Raw genomic sequence first — 17,657 nt, forward strand, 5'->3', positions numbered from 1 at the left:
GAGAGGGATTCAAAAATCTGCAAAAGCAATCAGGTTAATAAAATCTTAACTGTCAACTCTGTCATCTCTGCCTTTTGTCAGGGAGACAAAAGATTTTACAGTAAATCCAATAAATGTAGATGAATGGCGTTCATGTCACTGTATCCAGACCAGCCTGCCAGCTCTAATCTCTCTCTGTCTGGGAGCACTGACCTCTTTTGTTCAGTTGATGGCTTATTAGCTGTATTGATTTTGGCTTCTTTACTTTACAGACCTCCTGCAGAGAGCCAGATGACCCATGCACATATCAGCTACTGTTGGCCACCGAGAGCACCAACAAACTTTACCAGTGTTTCTTGCTCAAGATAAATTCCCAATTTATTGATGTCAATTTTGCTGTTTTTTGCTTTGATTTCAAAGACAAAAGGGGGAGTACTCCACTGAAGACTGGATCTGGATTAAGTGTCTCCTGTTATACTGGATCATGTGTTACAGCCTTGCATGCTGTTTCCCCCCCTGCAGTCACTTCATTGATGGAAGCTTCTCACAGAGGACTCAGTTGCATCTGCTGCATGAGCCAAAGTGGCCAACACATTGTGTGTTGTAAGTACTGAGACTTTTCCACTCATTTTAGTGAATTTCAGACAAATCTAGGATAAGTTTGGTCAATACTGTGTCATATGTACAAAGCATCTAACTGAAAACACTTTTCTTGTCCCTGCTGTAACGCTTTCTATAGTGTTTTAAATTTTAGTAAAAGTATGAAAGCTTCATGGCCAGCCTGATTGATTTGAAGGACATCTGATATCCAGTGACACTATAATATGCATGATATTTTAGAGTGATGTCATTAACTGAGTATTAAATACCGTGGCTCCTTATCTGCAGTTTTTTTCGTTCACACACACACACACACACACACACACACACACACACACACACACACACGGTTTTTAGTATCCATGTAGCTGTTAGAAACATTGAAAAACACTTGTGCGTTTAGGGTTAGTATTATAGAAAAAATCATAAATGTTGCGTAACCCTCAGCTTTGTTTTGGAGTATCTGAGAATTGCAGTTGTCTGATCATGATTTATCTCAACAGCTGGTTGAAAGCAACATCTTTTCCCCGATCGGTCTATTTGAGATGTTTGTGATTTCCTCACCATGGTTTCTGAATCATGTTCTCCGTGAGGTGGAGCGCAGTTTGAGGCAGAACAGAAACTGATGTTTGATACAACCTGGAAAAACTGTCAGGGTTTCAAATTTTAATATCGCCAGGGGACAAACGTCAACAAAGAAAACAGACAGTTTGTCATGGTGATTCTTATGCAGACTGGTTTGTAGGCAAAAATTAAAGATAGATTCCAGTTTTAAAAGTAATAGATAGATTTCACTGCTTTTTGTTTCATAACAGTATTTTGATTATGTTAATAAATGCTTTGTCTTATGCATTCACTACTTCTGGAATGGATTATTGTAGTTAATTATCATGATTTTGTCCTAAAACCTCACTGAAAAGCCTTCAGTTGATCAAAGATGCTGCAGCCAGAGTACTTTAGGGACTAGAAAGAGAGAGCTCTTTTTCTCATATTGGCTTCATAACTTAAAAACCTTATAGTACCATATCGCCCCATCAGAGCACTTTGCTCTCAGAGTGCTGGTTTATTTGTGATTCCTAGGGTATTTAAAGGTAGAGTGGGAAAGATAGCCTTGAATTTGGAGGCCTCGCTTCTGTGGAACCAGAACCCAGTTTAGATTCAGAAAACAGACACCATTTCTATCCCCCCAAAAGTCAAAGCATATATTAGCATAACTAAGGGATGGGCCAGAGTCACCTGATCAGATAGGCCTGATAGACGGGTCTGCCTCCCATTCTACTTTTAGAAACTCAAAAAAAAAGTAAACCTGCAGTTGGAGAGACTTGAACATCAGTCTTTGCTCTGGTATGAGGCCCTCAAGATATGATGGCACCTGATCATTCAGGATGTTGTACACTGTAAGGATTTTAAATTCAATTCACAGGGAGCAAGTAAAGAGAAGCCATAAATCTCTGTTTGTAGACCCCTGTTACGCCCCTAGTCTAGGCGTGTAGAGACGCACATAAGGTTGGAGAAGAGAGAGACAAATCCCCGCCCTGGTTCCCAAGCCAGACATCCAAAACCAGTTGTGAGTAAAAAAAGGTGATTTTATTTAAGGTAATGAAGCATAGCTCCAGGGTGAACCCAGGCCAAAATAATAAACAAAACCAACTAAGTCCCACCAGAGAAAACTAACTAAACCCTAAGAAAGAAACAGAACAAACAAATGACAATACTAACCCTCGCTCCCTAACCCGGAAAACAGGAGAAAACTGTTCCAAAGAAAAAGGTGGCTCACCCCTTCCGCTTCAGCCTAAGAGTGCCTAAGCACTAAGTTAATGCACCAAGAGCAGCTCTCACAGATCACGCTCACACAAATACACAGTAAAAGTATAGGCTGGGAAAACCAGGGTCAGGACCGCGTCGGCTGTCAAGCTGCCTGCCTGCCTGCCTGCCTGCCTGCCTGCTTGCTTGCTTGCTTGCTCGCTCGCTCGCCCCACTCTCTCTCTCTCTCTCTCCCGGGAGCTGTCAGAGCAGCTTTTTGAATGTGGTCACCTGTTCCATGGTCCAATCAGCTGCTCACTACTCTTCATTAGGGGAGGGACCTGTAAAGAGTCTTAAACACAGTAAAGAGACACAGAACAAAACAGCCCACACAGTGTTCTTATGGCCACAGCCGTAACAACCCCATTTGTACTCTCACTGTAGCATTTTGGATCAAGTGAAAGCTTTTCCAGGGAGTTTTTAAAACAAGAGGAATAAAAATAGTCCAGCCTTAAAGTAACATTTTTAGACTAGTTTTCAGCATAATTATAGCTCAAGGCACCATCTTCTCTTTAAGCATTATGTTTTATTCAAAAAGAGGACCCAAATGCAGACAAGAGAAGGCAGGAATAAAACTGGCAAGGAAGCCATTGGTTGCTAACACAGTTTACAACCCAGGAGACCAGAGGAGTGATTCAAATCAAGACAGGAGTGAAGGAGAACCCAGACAGTCTTAACAATTCATAAAAAATAAAAAAGAGCTATAAATACACAGGGAACTAATTGTGAACAGGTGGAACTAATGAATATGGGTGAAAACAATCAGTTCGGAGCAGTCGATCATAAGGAGCAGAAAAACAGGCACGGACAGGAAGTAAAACAACAAAGGCTGTGTGAGGAAAGCCAATTACCAAAATAAGACAGGGCACAATAACAAGGGCAATGAGAAGTTGATGCAGGCAAAGGAGCAGACAAAACAGAAACAAAGAAAGAAGTTGACCAAGAAAGAAACAGGATGTGACAGACATGACAGATTAATGGCATGATTTAACTCACAAAATAACATTGAGTGACCTATGAGTCACTCACTGCTTTCAGTGTACAAAAATGTAAAATGGTGACATGTTGGCAAATTCTTATCTTGAGAGGCTGAATTGAGAGTTTGGGCATTTAGGGGGAAAAAGACACCGAAGACCAAAAAGCATGTCAGAGTGGGCGCCTGTGTAAACCTGTGCAGGGTTTGCCATGTGTCCCACATTAACTTCCTGTATGAGTAACCTCTACGGAAATGTTCCCACTCCTACTGTCACCCACATCTGAAGGCAAATCGTGCAGTTGTCGTGGTAACAGCAGATTGTTTTGGTTGGTTGCGGTGGGGCTTTCGATGAGGGAAACTGTGTCATCAGAAATTTGTCTTGTATAGGATTTAGGACTCTCTCGCTGACCTGATGTGGGTGGAAGTCTTCTCAAACAGCTCAAAAGCCTTGTCTTTTGCTAGTTCATGTGTACGGCTTCCTGACTTCCTGGAGCATCTTGGTCTATGATGATGGATTTCAGCATGCTTTATCAAAGCCAGTCTAGTGTGGTTCCCCAGCTGCACCAAGGCCCATCAGCAAGCACTCCAGCGGGTGGTGAAGGAAGCTGGCAGAATTATTGGAACAAGTCTGGCAGAGATCAGTAATATCTTCCCCACTCGCTGTCTGAGCAGGGTGCACAGTATCCTGCGGGACCAACATCACCCTGCGCGCCACCTTTTCCATCTGCTGCCCTCAGGGAGAAGGTACAGGTCTATACAGGCCAGAACATCCAGACTGGCCAACAGCCTGTATCCACAGGCTGTGAGGCTCCTGAACTCTCTGCCCCCCTCTCACGGACAATAACCATATCCAACTTCTTAATAGCAATGAACTGGTCTGCATTGGTGCATCATATCTTTATTCTCTTCCCCCTCCTGCCCCCCCCCCCTCTTTCTTAAATAGATAACTATCATATCTGATATCATATCTCACAGTACAATAATATTGAATGGGTTGCATTGTTGTATTTTGTCATGTTTCTCAGGTCTTTGTCTGAATTTCTACGAACATTATTGCTAAGGATTGTCTTATTGCATTGGAGTCACACTGGGTTAAATATGTACACTTGGGTTTTAAGGGGTATTTATTATTTTCTTCTTTTTTGGGGGTTGTATGGAAGCCCCAAACGCAATTTCATTGTTCTTGACAATGACAATAAATAAATAAATACTAAATACTAAATACTAATACTAATATGTAGCAATTTTAACTAAGCACATGCCTTTACATTAGAGAAACTTTATTTTTGGTAGGAATAATGGCTGAGTCTTTCTCATCTTTCTTGCTGCTTTCCTGGAAGTAGTGCTTGATATGTCACTAAGAAATATATTAACTGAAACTTCAAGGCCTTCATCCTTAAATATATACTCGCTCTCATTTCAAAACAATTATCGATTACTATGATTATCCCTCTTGTAAATATTCCTCATACGTGCCAGGTCATAACATGAGGTATTCAGCCAAGGATGTGCTTGCCATCCCACAATCCCAGCTGATGAGAAAGGATGCCCAGGTCTTTTATGTTAGAGCACCTACTCTCTGGAACAACCTGAGGAGAACACATTGGCAAACTCATTATTTTGTTATTTTATCTGTATTTTTATAAGCAGGCTTTCTCAGTGTTTCCAGTTTTAGTTACTTTACATCTTTACATCTGTATCTTGTAAAGTTTAAAGCTATTAATTTTAATTTCATTATGTTTTTCATGGAATCTCTTTGTGCTGATAGTCCTCCCACAATGTTGCATATCTTTTATTATCTGTCATTATCACTCTAAGACTAAATGACTTTATCTCAATTCGTATTTCCCAGAAATGATGACTTTCCACTGGAAACAGGACGAGATGACGGTATCTCATGTTTTATACGCTATGCTAATGAAACAGCTCCACATTAGAAATATCTCTACTGCAAAAGAGAAAAATATCAACAAACTGACACTTCTAAGCTGTTTGTAACAATAACACTGAAGTGTTTTTGACTCGTGTCCCATATTTAGTGTGACTATGACAGATGAAAAATATTGTTTATGAACTGTGAGCTTAATATTTGTGTGTGATGTGTAAATACTCCTTCCTCTTGACCTCAGTTTGATTGCAAATGTTTGCTGAAAACACAACACGTGGAGCTGCACGTGCAGCAGCTGCATGAAGTTGTCCTTGTGCAGGAGCTCATGCAGCATTTCTGGCAACACTTTATACAAATAGAATCAAGAGCCAAAAAGTAAATAACTTTTCAAGGAACTACTGTGCTGAAGTTGCTTCCTGCAGTACCTTTGATTTATTTAGTCAGACATACCTTGTGTAGAAAAATAGAAATTATACTTAAAGGATCTAATTGGCCAGCTGGGGATATGGTGGAAACGAGGAGTTGAGTCATTCGAGAGACTCAGAGTAGAGGTTAGCATTTGGATCTCCTTCTTTGCTTAGGCTGCTAGTCTGCCCTGGATAAGTGGCCCTGCCAGATAATCAGCTTTGGTCAGTCAAGTCTAAAGATTTTCAGGGTTTTTTATCTTTCCTGGGTGGGTGTCAGTGGGGCATGTGTACATTTATAAACTAATGACTATGATACCTTCAGTGATTCTGCCTCTGGTAGCTATTTCATCACTTCTGGGCCTGTTTGGATTGACAGCTGACATTTTTTTTCCTTTTTATAATTAGACAATGATGCACGTACCTGTGAGATTTACCACCAAACACTGATTGGGAAAGTATTTATTACTTGTATTACTTTTACCTTGATTATCATGAAGAACATTCAAAGCTCTTTTTTGGGATATTGGCTCCTTTTGTTCCCTTCGCTGTCAACACGATCCCACACTGCTTCAGTAATGCTTCTACTGCACAAACTGAGATCAGTTTGAAACCACTGCCAATCTGAAAGATTTATTGCATGGTGAATCAAAACCTGTGTTCATAATTCCATCAATTTGGAGAAAATCCCCAACGTCACTGGTTGATATGCAGCTCCAAACCACAGCACAGCCTTCACTGTATGTTATAGACGGCTGTAGACTCTCCATGTTGCCTCTCTCCTGACCTCTTCCGTACATACTGATGCTGATTCTGAACAAAATATTTCAAATTTATATTCATCACTTCATAAGACTGAAATGCTTTTCAGTCCAGTTCCTGTGTAACTTGGCGTACCTCTGCCTTTTATCTCTGTTACACTTCCTCATTAAGGGCTTCTTGACAGCCACCTTTCCACTGAGACCTTTTCTGTTGAGGCCTCGGCAAACAGTAGATGAATCAACCGAAGGGCCAGTTGCATGTCTTATCTGTTTCCTGTCTTAGGTCTTTACTGGAATCCTTTCTGTGTGATCTGCAGGCACCCTGCACACCATACAGAGATATGACAAGTTTTCATCTAATAGCTATTTGGAAATCAAAGGCAGGTTCAACAATGCTATTTTGTGTCTCTCAAACTGTGCTGACACTGCATCAGTGATCTGCCTCCTTAAAAATCAGACTTAATAAATAATTGATTTGTAAATGTTGCACAAAGTGGTGCCTCCTACTTCTTACCTGTGTTTAGCACAAATACCTCCTAAAATGTATTCGTAATCACCAGTTTTGTTTGTTTTGGGGGGGGTTTCTTCATAAATTTACATAGGTAGGATCTCCAACTGCAACCACAGTGAGTGGGATCAGTGTAATGGGTGTTTTGTGGGTACTTTGTCAACCCTGCAGGACAACATCACACTTCATAACAAACTAGCACATAAATGAAAAGGATGAAGGCTAACAGCTCACAGCTGGAAATATACAGAACATGTTGGAGACTGCCTCCTGGACACAGTAAAAAGACTTAAAGAGTCATAAACCCTTAAAACAATCTGTACCCACAGTATTATACAAAACAGCAAAGTGCGGTCTGAAAGAAACTACAACATGACTCAACAACAGGCATGATTTTTATTTTCTAAGCTAACAGAATATCTCCTTTATGTTGACCTTCATGCTGTTTACCAGGCATAAAATGATCCTGTAAGGGTTATGCCCAGACATATCGGTCCTTCCTGTCCAATGCAGAGACAAATGGGGTGCTGTGCTGCCTCAATATGGCGTGAGAGCAAGTTTGAAATGTAGCCCACTGTATCTACATGATGTATTTACTTTAACCTGGCTGTATACTTTAAGGCATCTGTACAGCAGAGCCACTGTTGACAGCAAGTGATGGCTAGCTGGCTCATCAGCACATCATTATAACAACAGGCTGACTGACTGTGGGGTGGCTGTCATGTTAGTGCTCCAGTATTTTATCCTGACCGGGTAAATTTATTGTTTGAACAAAGGATCTTAAATCATATCCAGGGTTAGAAGATTTAGTTACTGTTTATATGTCCCTGCTAGAATCATATTTGGTGTCATTAATCTTCATATTGAAGCATTTTCAAAGTTTAGAAAATTTCTCGTAGACTTAGCTCATTAATTTTTATTAGACTACTTCTCATATAATAATAACAATTTAAAGAATTGTAACAACTGCAGCCTGAGCTGTAGAAGACGTCACGGGAGTGAGAACAATCAAATTCGTGCTCCCACACATTTTCCGTATGTCCCTGTCCAAGTGGAGACCGCAGAGTTCCTGCAGCTGTGTGCATAAAAGAGCTGAGTAGCTGCTAACTAAGGCCAGACTGAATAGCCTCTGTGAAGACCAGCCATCTCCCACAGTGGGGAGATGTCAGCTAAAAGGAATGAGGCAGGCCTGCAAACCAGGGAGGCCCTGCTGGTTCAGAAGAGACTACCAGTGCTATAACTCATCCAGGCCTGTTTTCAGCTGTGTGCTGTAACTTCTATACACAATAGGCCCATAGCTTCTTCTGAACTATAATATTAACTCTACAGGTCATTAATAAGTGACTGAAATTAAGCATTATAAGATTTAAATTTGAACGTCCTTTGTTCAAACTTGACAAATATGTGTTGAGCAATTTTTTTTAGGCAAATGTGATTCCAGTTTTTTTCTGTGGAGACATTAGAAAGAAGGGGAACTATATTTCCTTTTAGGTATCAAAAGCACTATAATTTTCATTTTTCACTAAGACATTGATCGCTCCCTGATACCTTAGATCATTATTTCAGATAGACATAACCAGTTTGATATCACCCATCTGTTTGTGGTTGTTTTTATGTTTCAAATATGAGCTAAAACCGTCTAAAAAGACTACTGGATCATTTATTTAGGATTTTTTTGTGCAATGAACACTGAAGCTGAAATGGGAGCCACCTGTCTCTCAAGTGTGGACATTTTCCTTAATTCTGCAGATTTGGACATTATACCATGACAGGCTACGGATGTGACTTGTATGTGGAGCACATACAGCATAAAACACGTGCTTATATCTTCCAGGTCAGAAAAATGAAGCCAATGTGGAAGTGTCTTAAACCTGAATTCTATCTGAAGATCATATGGTGATACCTGGTTGCAAATCTTGGTCATGCTATGGAGGATTATCTATGCTCTTTGGATAATGACTGGTCAGTCACAAACTGTTGAGCAAGAAGCTTCACAGCAATATCCCCAACCACTATTTTCTGCAGGCAAAAAAGGACTTTGTAAACCAGTGGGTGATGTCATGATAGCTACATCCATCTTTTACACTGTCCATGGTTTTGGAGCCAACTTTAAGTGGCTATTAGAGGAACTGCAGTTGCTGCCACTTCATATTGGTTTCATTTTTCAAAATATTTGGTTTGAATTTGTGGTGTTGCTTGATCAGCACTCTTGATCAGCAAAGACCTAAAGCAGGGAGGAAAAAAAGGCAAGTTTGATGAGCAGGCGACCAGTCTTTGAGTCTGACCCGTGGCCCTTTGCTGCATGGCTTCCTCTTTCTCCCCCGTTTTGTCTCAGTCTACACCATATATATCTAAAAAACTTAGGTGGTTACCTAGGTGGTTTTGTTTGTTACCTTTCCCCACAAAAATACAATGACAGTAATTAATATTTCAAATTTTAATAAACACATTAAGTGTCTTAGTTCAGAATCCTTAGAAACTTTAGCTAAACAATTCTTTCTTAATTCTTCATATTCTAAATATACAGCTTATGATGAAGAGGGAGTCGTCATCAAGTGACTGAAAGCTTCACTTTCACTTTTTTTGCCTTGAAAGTTTCTCTTTGCCTTACACAAGTTACTGCATCTGTATTTTTTTTTTTTGTAGATATAATATTGTATGAATAAGAAATCGCAAACGTTGTGTCTAAGCATCCTATCTGAACATTTTTTGGCATGGCCTGTGGAGTCTCCATGCTTCTGTTCTCTTTAAGATAAAGTGAATATCTGATTTTACACACAAATGTCTTTGGGGTTGCATTAGGAATTCGGTTGCATCCAACGTTAAAAAAAAAAGTGATATGTCAAACATGCGGAACTACGCACTGTGGAAAACCCCTGTGAATTCAGGAGCAGCTGGCTGTAGTTCACTTGTATGTATTTTAAAGCAGTGGTAGAAAGATGGTTTCGGAAAGTATGAGCTTTAGACAAATTAGGAAAAGGTAAGTGTTAAAGAAAACATCTGCACAGCTTGTCCTGATAAGCTTTTCAAATTAATTTACCTCCTCCAACTCAAAGATAAATAAAGGCTGTGATAAGGGGGGGCAAGCGGACATTACTTTAGTCCAGTATGTTGTTTAAAAGTTGGAAGCTCCGCTGTGCCAAACAAGTATTTTAAACAGAAAACAGAGTCTTAGCACTGCAGCTGGCATGAATGTCATCGACACTCTGGAGAGGATTACAGTTTAGTAACTAACATAAACACCAATAGATTATGCCAACAGTCTTGGCATAAGTGCGTAACATGATATCAGAGTTCACACATTTACAGCTTCATTCTGGATGATATTTGTCATCTGGGACTTTGGCTGATGTTTTGGGACAATGTGTATTGCTTGTTCTCAAATCCGAAGAAGATTTATTAATGGAAAGAAAAATCACATTTCCACTGTCTTCTGGAGTTGGCAGGCTTTGCTGTTAATATGACAATAATGCTGTGCAAATGTTTGGAATAATCCATGCTCGTGATTTTCAGAAAAATACATCAAAGAGAAGCAATGATATTCAGTGCTTTGTCACTGTTTGAATTATTAAGTTATTTATAGTAAAGCAATCATGGCAGCCGCAGCCTACGGTAATGACTTCATTTTAAATTTCTCAGAGGATGATGATATCTGCTGCTCAATTTTCTCCGTGGCTTTCAGAAATCTCTTTTTGTGGTTAATAAACCCCGAACATCTCAACTTTACAGCAGCGAGATCACTGAGGCATGCAGCAGTGACAATAGACATTCCTAATGCAGTCGGTGCATGTCATGTACTTCTTTGTCTGATTTAATTGGCAGATATTTTCTTTCCCTTAATAACGAGAACTCAGTAAAACCATTAACTCAGGAAGCTAAACTGATCAAACATGAAAGTGAAGTGAAATCGGGTGATGTCGACTGCAACGGCAGATGTGTATTTCTCTGTAGTTTTATTGGAGTAGCTGTCATAAGTGACTATTTGAATTGAGACTTATTATTTGGTATGATTAGACGTGTTTTTATTAGTCATGCCATGACTCCTGGGACTGTGAGCTATTGGATGGATTGCCATGAAATTTTGTTCAGACATGTAGCTGCTAAGCATGCTATTCCTAAAGTCAGAGTAGTTTTGTAGCATTGTGAACATGATGGCATGCTGCGGTTTAGCTCAGCACACCGGGCTGGACTCTTAGGCTGTGTTTGGACCTGTTCGCTTGTGATCTTCACAGTGGGCTTAATAGAGAACAAGTGCAGACAGCTGGTGAGACATTTTGGGCACTACATGGATGCCATTTTTATAGCAGCAACCGGAGAACATATGCACCACACGTGCTATTATCTGCTACTATTTTTAGACAGTAAGAATAAATACAGTACATACATCTAAGCACACATAAGTATATTTACATTTACTTGGGCTGAAACATCTTGTTAGTGGACCCAAGTGCAGGATGTAGAGGCAGGTTAAACAAGAAAAAGTGATCAATTATTGACTGATAATGGAATCCACGAAGTAAACAAAGAGGCATGAGAGGTAGACACACGGAGAACAAACAGCTAATCTGACAACTGATAAGGGACAAGACCACACACAAACTTATAAACACACACACAGACACACACACGGGGACCGGGTTTTAGGGGCCTTCGGTAAGTACAATCAAACACAGGGCAGAAAGGGACAGGAAACAGACACCAGTGGAAACAATTATGGAATCAGAGGGACGAGAAACACCGAAACCTTAATCACAGCACGGAGACAAAGAAAAGTGGGAAGCACTACTTGATTCATTCAGAGCACTTTGTTTCACTTCAATAAGCACTTCGGGGTTTGGTATCTTGCCCAAGAGTTAGTTGGCATGCCAGGACTCAAACCACCAACCTTCCAATGAGGAGATGATACCTGCTGAGCAACATCTACCCTGTCGTAAATGAAGGAGAGATGTAGTATCAAGGAAAATATGAACACGAAAACCACAAGAAAGAATAATGATTAAGTTAAGATAGCCAACAAAACCCAACAAAAACCATGTCAGCCATCAAAGTAGTAAATATTAAAAGAAGATGATAATTTTTGGGTTGCTAAGCAGTTGCCAGGCGATCTAATTATGTGTGATGTCGTGTAATATAATTTTTGTACATAACAATATATGGGATGCTGACAGTTAATTTCTTTTGACAGTGTAACAAATGCTACATACATGTGCATATGTATCCACTGTTTTATGAAATTCATTTTTTCTTGTAGTCTCCTGTAGCTCAGCCCGAGGATCGATACTGTGTATCACTGTGATCTGACTTAATAATACTGCTTTGATGAAAAGGGATTGATTAGTAATTTCATCATAACTGCAACAACGGCAGTGATGACTGACTGGTCACCGATCTCAGTAAGCCTATCAGACCCTGAGGTTGATTAAGCACCAGCTCCACACAGACAAACACAGCTGGTACATTCAGGACATATCAATGACCCATGTCATTAATCCTTCAACTACGCTAATGTCTGGGCCTGCAGATCCTCTAATCTGTGAGGAGCAGAAGCTCATTAGAGCTATTACAATGAGACAACAAAGGGAGGTGATCTCCATCCAGCCTGTCAGTTTAGTGTCAGTTAAAGCTGCTCTCAGCAGATGTTGTGGCAAGCCTCAGGAGTGACCTAAAAGAGGTTAGTAATGCCTTCAGAGCCATATTAGTTCATGTTTATGTGAGCTTTGACACCTCTGGTCTGCTTACTGTCTGCACATGGCCGGTAGAGAATCCAGTGGCCACATGAGGACGGATCTTTTATAGAGGCTTGTCACTCTTGTCATCAGTGTTAATAATAATAATAATAATAATAATAATAATAATAATAATAATAATAATAATAATAATAATAATAATAATGATAATAAATACAGGATGCAATATTAAACAGTGTTTTTATGTCTTTAGATGCTTAATTTTAGAGCTGCAAACCAACAGCATTTACCTTTTCCTGCAGTTCATCTGCTGTTACAAGCACCTAACTGCAATTATTTCACCTTAGAAATTCCCAAGTCATTCTTCTGATATTAGCCATGAATGAACCAGCTGTTGTCATGAAATAAATTGATGGCAGATGGAGCTTATTAAACGTTTCCTGCAAATGTCACTGGGCTGCAAGAGTTATAGCGGATCATAAAACTAATGAGGTCATCAAAGAGTAAGCTTCCCTATGTCACTATGTTTACGAGTTACTGACAGTTTGTTGATTATAAATCCGGGAAACCCCCTCTGGAAAAAAACCTTACAATCCGATGTCTAGATAAACAGATACGGCTCAGCAGAATATTAGACTTTAACTTGGTAACAGAGCATAAACACTGAAACTGGCAACAACCTGAATCACAAAGAGTATAAAATGTTCTAGATTATTTTGTTCCGTAAGGAGGCCTTAAACAAGAAGACTTCCTAACATCGCAGCTAAAATAGATTAAAAAAAACAAGACTTTGGAAGACCAAAAGATGAGACCACGGACATCTCCAGCCCACAGAGCCACGGGATGCTCAGAGTCAGTGTCAGCCTGAGCTGTTTATTGCACTATTTCAGTGTTTGCTGTTTATTATTCCACTTGTAGGCTCACAGTATCTCAATTTCAACATTTTATAGCCTCTATAGACCACAGTCTGTCAGACTCGGCCCCCACCGGTCCAGCACCATCACACTCAGCACCGGGTCTCCACAAGGATGTGTTTTGAGTCCCCTCCTGTTTACGCTCTACACATCCGACTGCTCCCCTACCCATCTCTCAAACACCATCATAAAGTTCGTGGATGACACCACAGTGGTTGGACTCATCTCAAGGGGGGATGAGTCGGACTACAGAGATGAGGTCAACAGACTGACTGAGTGGTGTTCAGTTAACAACCTCCAACTGAACACCACGAAAACTAAAGAACTTATCTTGGACTTCAGGAAGGGCAGAGCAGACCCGGCCCCACTTTACATTCACGGGAGCTGTGTGGAGAGGGTACACTCCATGAGGTTTCTGGGCGTGCAGATATCTGATGACCTCTCCTGGACTGCAAATACTACAGCGGTGGTTAAAAAGGCCCAGCAGCGTCTCCACTTTCTGAGAGTGCTCAGGAGGAACAACCTGGAGGAGAGGCTGCTGGTGACATTTTACAGAGCCACCATAGAGAGCATCCTAACGTACGGCATAACAACATGGTATGCAGGGTGCTCAGCTGCAGACAGGAAAGTACTGCAGAGGGTCATCAACACAGCCCAGAAGCTCACTGGCTGCTCTCTGCCCAGCCTGGAGGTCACTGCAAACTCTCGGTACCTCAGCAGAGCTGGCAATATCATCAAGGACCACTCTCACCCCAGCAACCAACTGTTTGAACTATTACCGTCAGGCCGACGGTACAGGTCACATAAAACCAGGACAAACAGATTCAGGGATAGCTTCTTTCCCAGAGCTATCACCGTAGTAAATAAGCACAAAAACAATTGAACCTATTCCATACCGTCACTGTCATTATATTATGCTGCTATTCATACTGTCATTATATTAATGCTGCTATCCTGTATATAATGTACATACTATTGTTTGAGTACTTACGATTGTTTTTTTTGTACTTTTTATATTTTACATTTATATTTATTATTGAAACTTGCACCAAGGGAGTGGCACTCCAATTTCATTGTACTCTGTACAATGACAATAAAGGCTATTCTATTCTCTCAATCATCTCACAAACCACTACTAAACGTGTTACATTGTTTTGTTTAGTTTTTTGTCTCAGTGAATCAGAGAATTTTTTGATAAGAATGTTTAGAATAGATACAAAGTGATAGAGGGCTTTAAATGTTGAGTGCAATAATTCTGGAATAGTTGAATCTATTTTTGGTGTTTTTTCAACTTCTATTAAACTTAGGGATTTGTGTGAGGTGTAAATATACATGTGGGGCTTTGTCAGGTCAACAGACTAAGTCTGTTCTTGGTTGGTCTATACTTTGAAATTATAGTGTCCTTATTAGCAAAGGTATCCAGCATAAACTATATTCCAAAAGTGGAACAAGGCAATTAGAAAGAACCACTAATGAGGACTGCTCATTAATCTTAGTCAGTGGTGAATCAGACCCTGACTGTAGGGGTTCAGGCTGAACTTTACTGGTAGCGTGACTGGCCTGAGTTTAAGGCTAGCTAGTAAAATCAGGAAAATGCTGCTCTTCGACTGCACTGCATAACTGCATAAAGAAAAAGTACTTAATTAATCATGGCATTATTTTGACACACTGTAGTCCACTTTCAGTTTTAAATTGTGACTCCTTAACCATTTATTTGCTTTGTTGTTCATTTTACGATATGATCCAATTTAATGCTAATGGTAGTTTTATCTTTACAGTTTCCAAGTTAAGACTTATGAACTGATTCCTTTTAGGTAAGACAGAGGAATCAGTTCATAAGACAGCGATTACATCGCTGTCTTAAGGTGGGACAGGAAACATTTTGCTTCTCTTTATGCCAGTTTCATTGTTTAGATTATAGAGAACTGGACCGAGCAGCGTGTCAGTATGAATGTTCAGTCTTTGGTGACTTCTTAAAGCAGGAAAAAAACATGTCATTTGAAGAAGAGATAATAATACATAAAAAAACTCCCATCCAGTCATATCTTGTAATGCTAGGAGAAATAAAGGAACCATAAATTTAATGAGCTAAAGCCAGATAGTAATTGTTAATATTATCTTTATAATTAACTCTTCGGCTGATAATACTAAAGAAAGTTAGATGTGTGTTTTGTCGGAGGCCACACACAAAGGACACAATGATAATATGTTATTGTCACACAGCAAATGTGGCACTTAAGGACTGACGGCTTTTGTTAATCAGAAGAGCTCATAAAAATGTAAAAACCCACCAATGCCAAAACAAAACTTATTTAATCTTATGAGTTGAACCGAGAAGCTGAAGCTTGTATAGTTTTGGCTTTTTTGAATAAAGAAATGATAGCATTAATCAAAATCACACCAGATTATTGCTCTGTCATGGAACCAGTGTTTTTATGTACTTCAGCCAGTAATCACAGGATGCTTTCTGTGCATGTAAGCTGCTGTTCATTTGTTTTTTTAACCTTAATTTTAAGCTGAATTCTGAACATTTACTTAAAGCTCAGAGCATGTTCTTAGTGTCGTCTATACTATAATTTGACCAAAGTGATGATGTTGTGAGTTGTTATGGCCGTGCATAATTTAAAGCTGTGTAGGTGTGGCTGTTGTGGTGACAGTTCTCTTGTCCGTCAGTTGGTTAGTCCAGACTGAAAAACCTTTGGAAGCACTGCAATAAACAGCTGTGGTTGGACCTCAGTGGGTGATTTAGTGACTGTGGTCCCTGACCTTTCTCTTTGAGCCACCATGAGATTCCCATTTGTGGTTCTGAGAGAACAAATATGAAGTTTGTTACTGATAAATCATAATTGTTACTGTGAGGACAAATTCATTTGATGATCTCTTGGCTTATTTTTAACTGATTTAGGTTAAGCTAGTAAAAAGAAGCCAAATATGCTTTGAGTAAGCAACTGTTAACATGATAACCTGAAGTGATGAACTTTATGTGCCTGCTAAACATTAGCATCCTTGCATTGTTATTACGAGCATTATTGTTATTACGTGTTGGCCTGCTGACATTAACATTAAGTCAAAGCACAGCTGGTCCTAAGTACAGCCTCACAGAGCTGCTGTGTTGGCGTCTTGGAAGTCGGAGACATGGTTGTTTAACTGTTTTGATCCATTGGTGGCAGACATTCTTCAGTTGCAATCATAACGGACATTTGTTTATAGTTTCCGTAGCAGCGGCTACCAAACGTTAAATGGTTTGTGCCTGATCCAAATGAGCCGTATTGCAGTGTGTAGAACATGTGAAACACATGTGCAGTCTTAAATTAAAGGGGACCACAGTGTCAACTATTTACTTCATTCCACAGACATTTTGTCCATCTGCACGGTTCCCCTTCAGACCAAATCCCTGGGGCCTTTTTATGCTTGGGAGAAGATTTAATTTTATGAATGCTGATAGATTTATTGAGTTTCTCCTCAGGCTGTGAGTGGACTCTCTTCAGCATATATTTAAACTTCCTGTTGAACATGTAAATATTTCCTTGCATCACAGGATCTTGAAGTCCAGACATGTCTTCTTGTTCCTTGTCAGACTGTCCTGCAATGAAAAGTGACAAATCTACTTTGTGCCATTGTAATAATCCGGGTTTATGGTTTTAGTCCATTAACTGAACCCTCTGAGGTTCCCTTTTCTTCTCAGCAACAAAGCCAGACCTACCTTTATCGACTGGATTTTGTTTTGTTTTGCTTGGAGAATGCAGATGTCTGTTTCAAATCACATTTAACATTTTGTTCAGAAATGTAAACACCATATGGAGCTGTAATAGTATTGCACTGTTGTAAGAAAAGCAAAAAAAAGCCTCACAAATCAACAATTCATTTATACACAAAAAAGCAGCAATGTTGAGTTGCAATGAAAAAAATAATTTATCCAAATGTTATTGTACATCAATATGAGTCTAGTATCTCATTTAAACACAGTAACAAAGAAGATGAGGTGAACCTGGATCAACAGACTCTAACATCCTTCATATTTTTTAAATATAATTTATATAAAATTTATCTGCAAAATTTAGATTTTTCATTTTTTTATTTGTAGGATATTTAACTTGCACAGTAAAACGTCTTGAGGTGACTCTATGACTCAAAGAT

General features: G+C 39.6%; 1 protein-coding gene across 3 annotated transcripts in view; it reads left to right on the forward strand.

Annotated features, from left to right (window-relative positions):
- The first annotated feature begins 288 nt into the window (after window positions 1-288).
- tnca (tenascin Ca) overlaps window positions 289-17,657 on the forward strand; it is a 59,038-nt gene continuing 41,669 nt past the window's right edge. The window contains exon 1 of one of the 3 annotated variants that reach the window (XM_026173187.2): window positions 289-582. The gene's annotated coding sequence lies outside the window, so the exon portion shown is untranslated. The remainder of the gene's footprint in view (window positions 583-17,657) is intronic. The other 2 variants (XM_080304138.1, XM_026173189.2) reach the window with 2 other exon arrangements.

The sequence above is a fragment of the Astatotilapia calliptera genome, chromosome 7 (genome assembly GCF_964374335.1).
Source record: "Astatotilapia calliptera chromosome 7, fAstCal68.1, whole genome shotgun sequence".
Taxonomy (NCBI): domain Eukaryota; kingdom Metazoa; phylum Chordata; class Actinopteri; order Cichliformes; family Cichlidae; genus Astatotilapia; species Astatotilapia calliptera.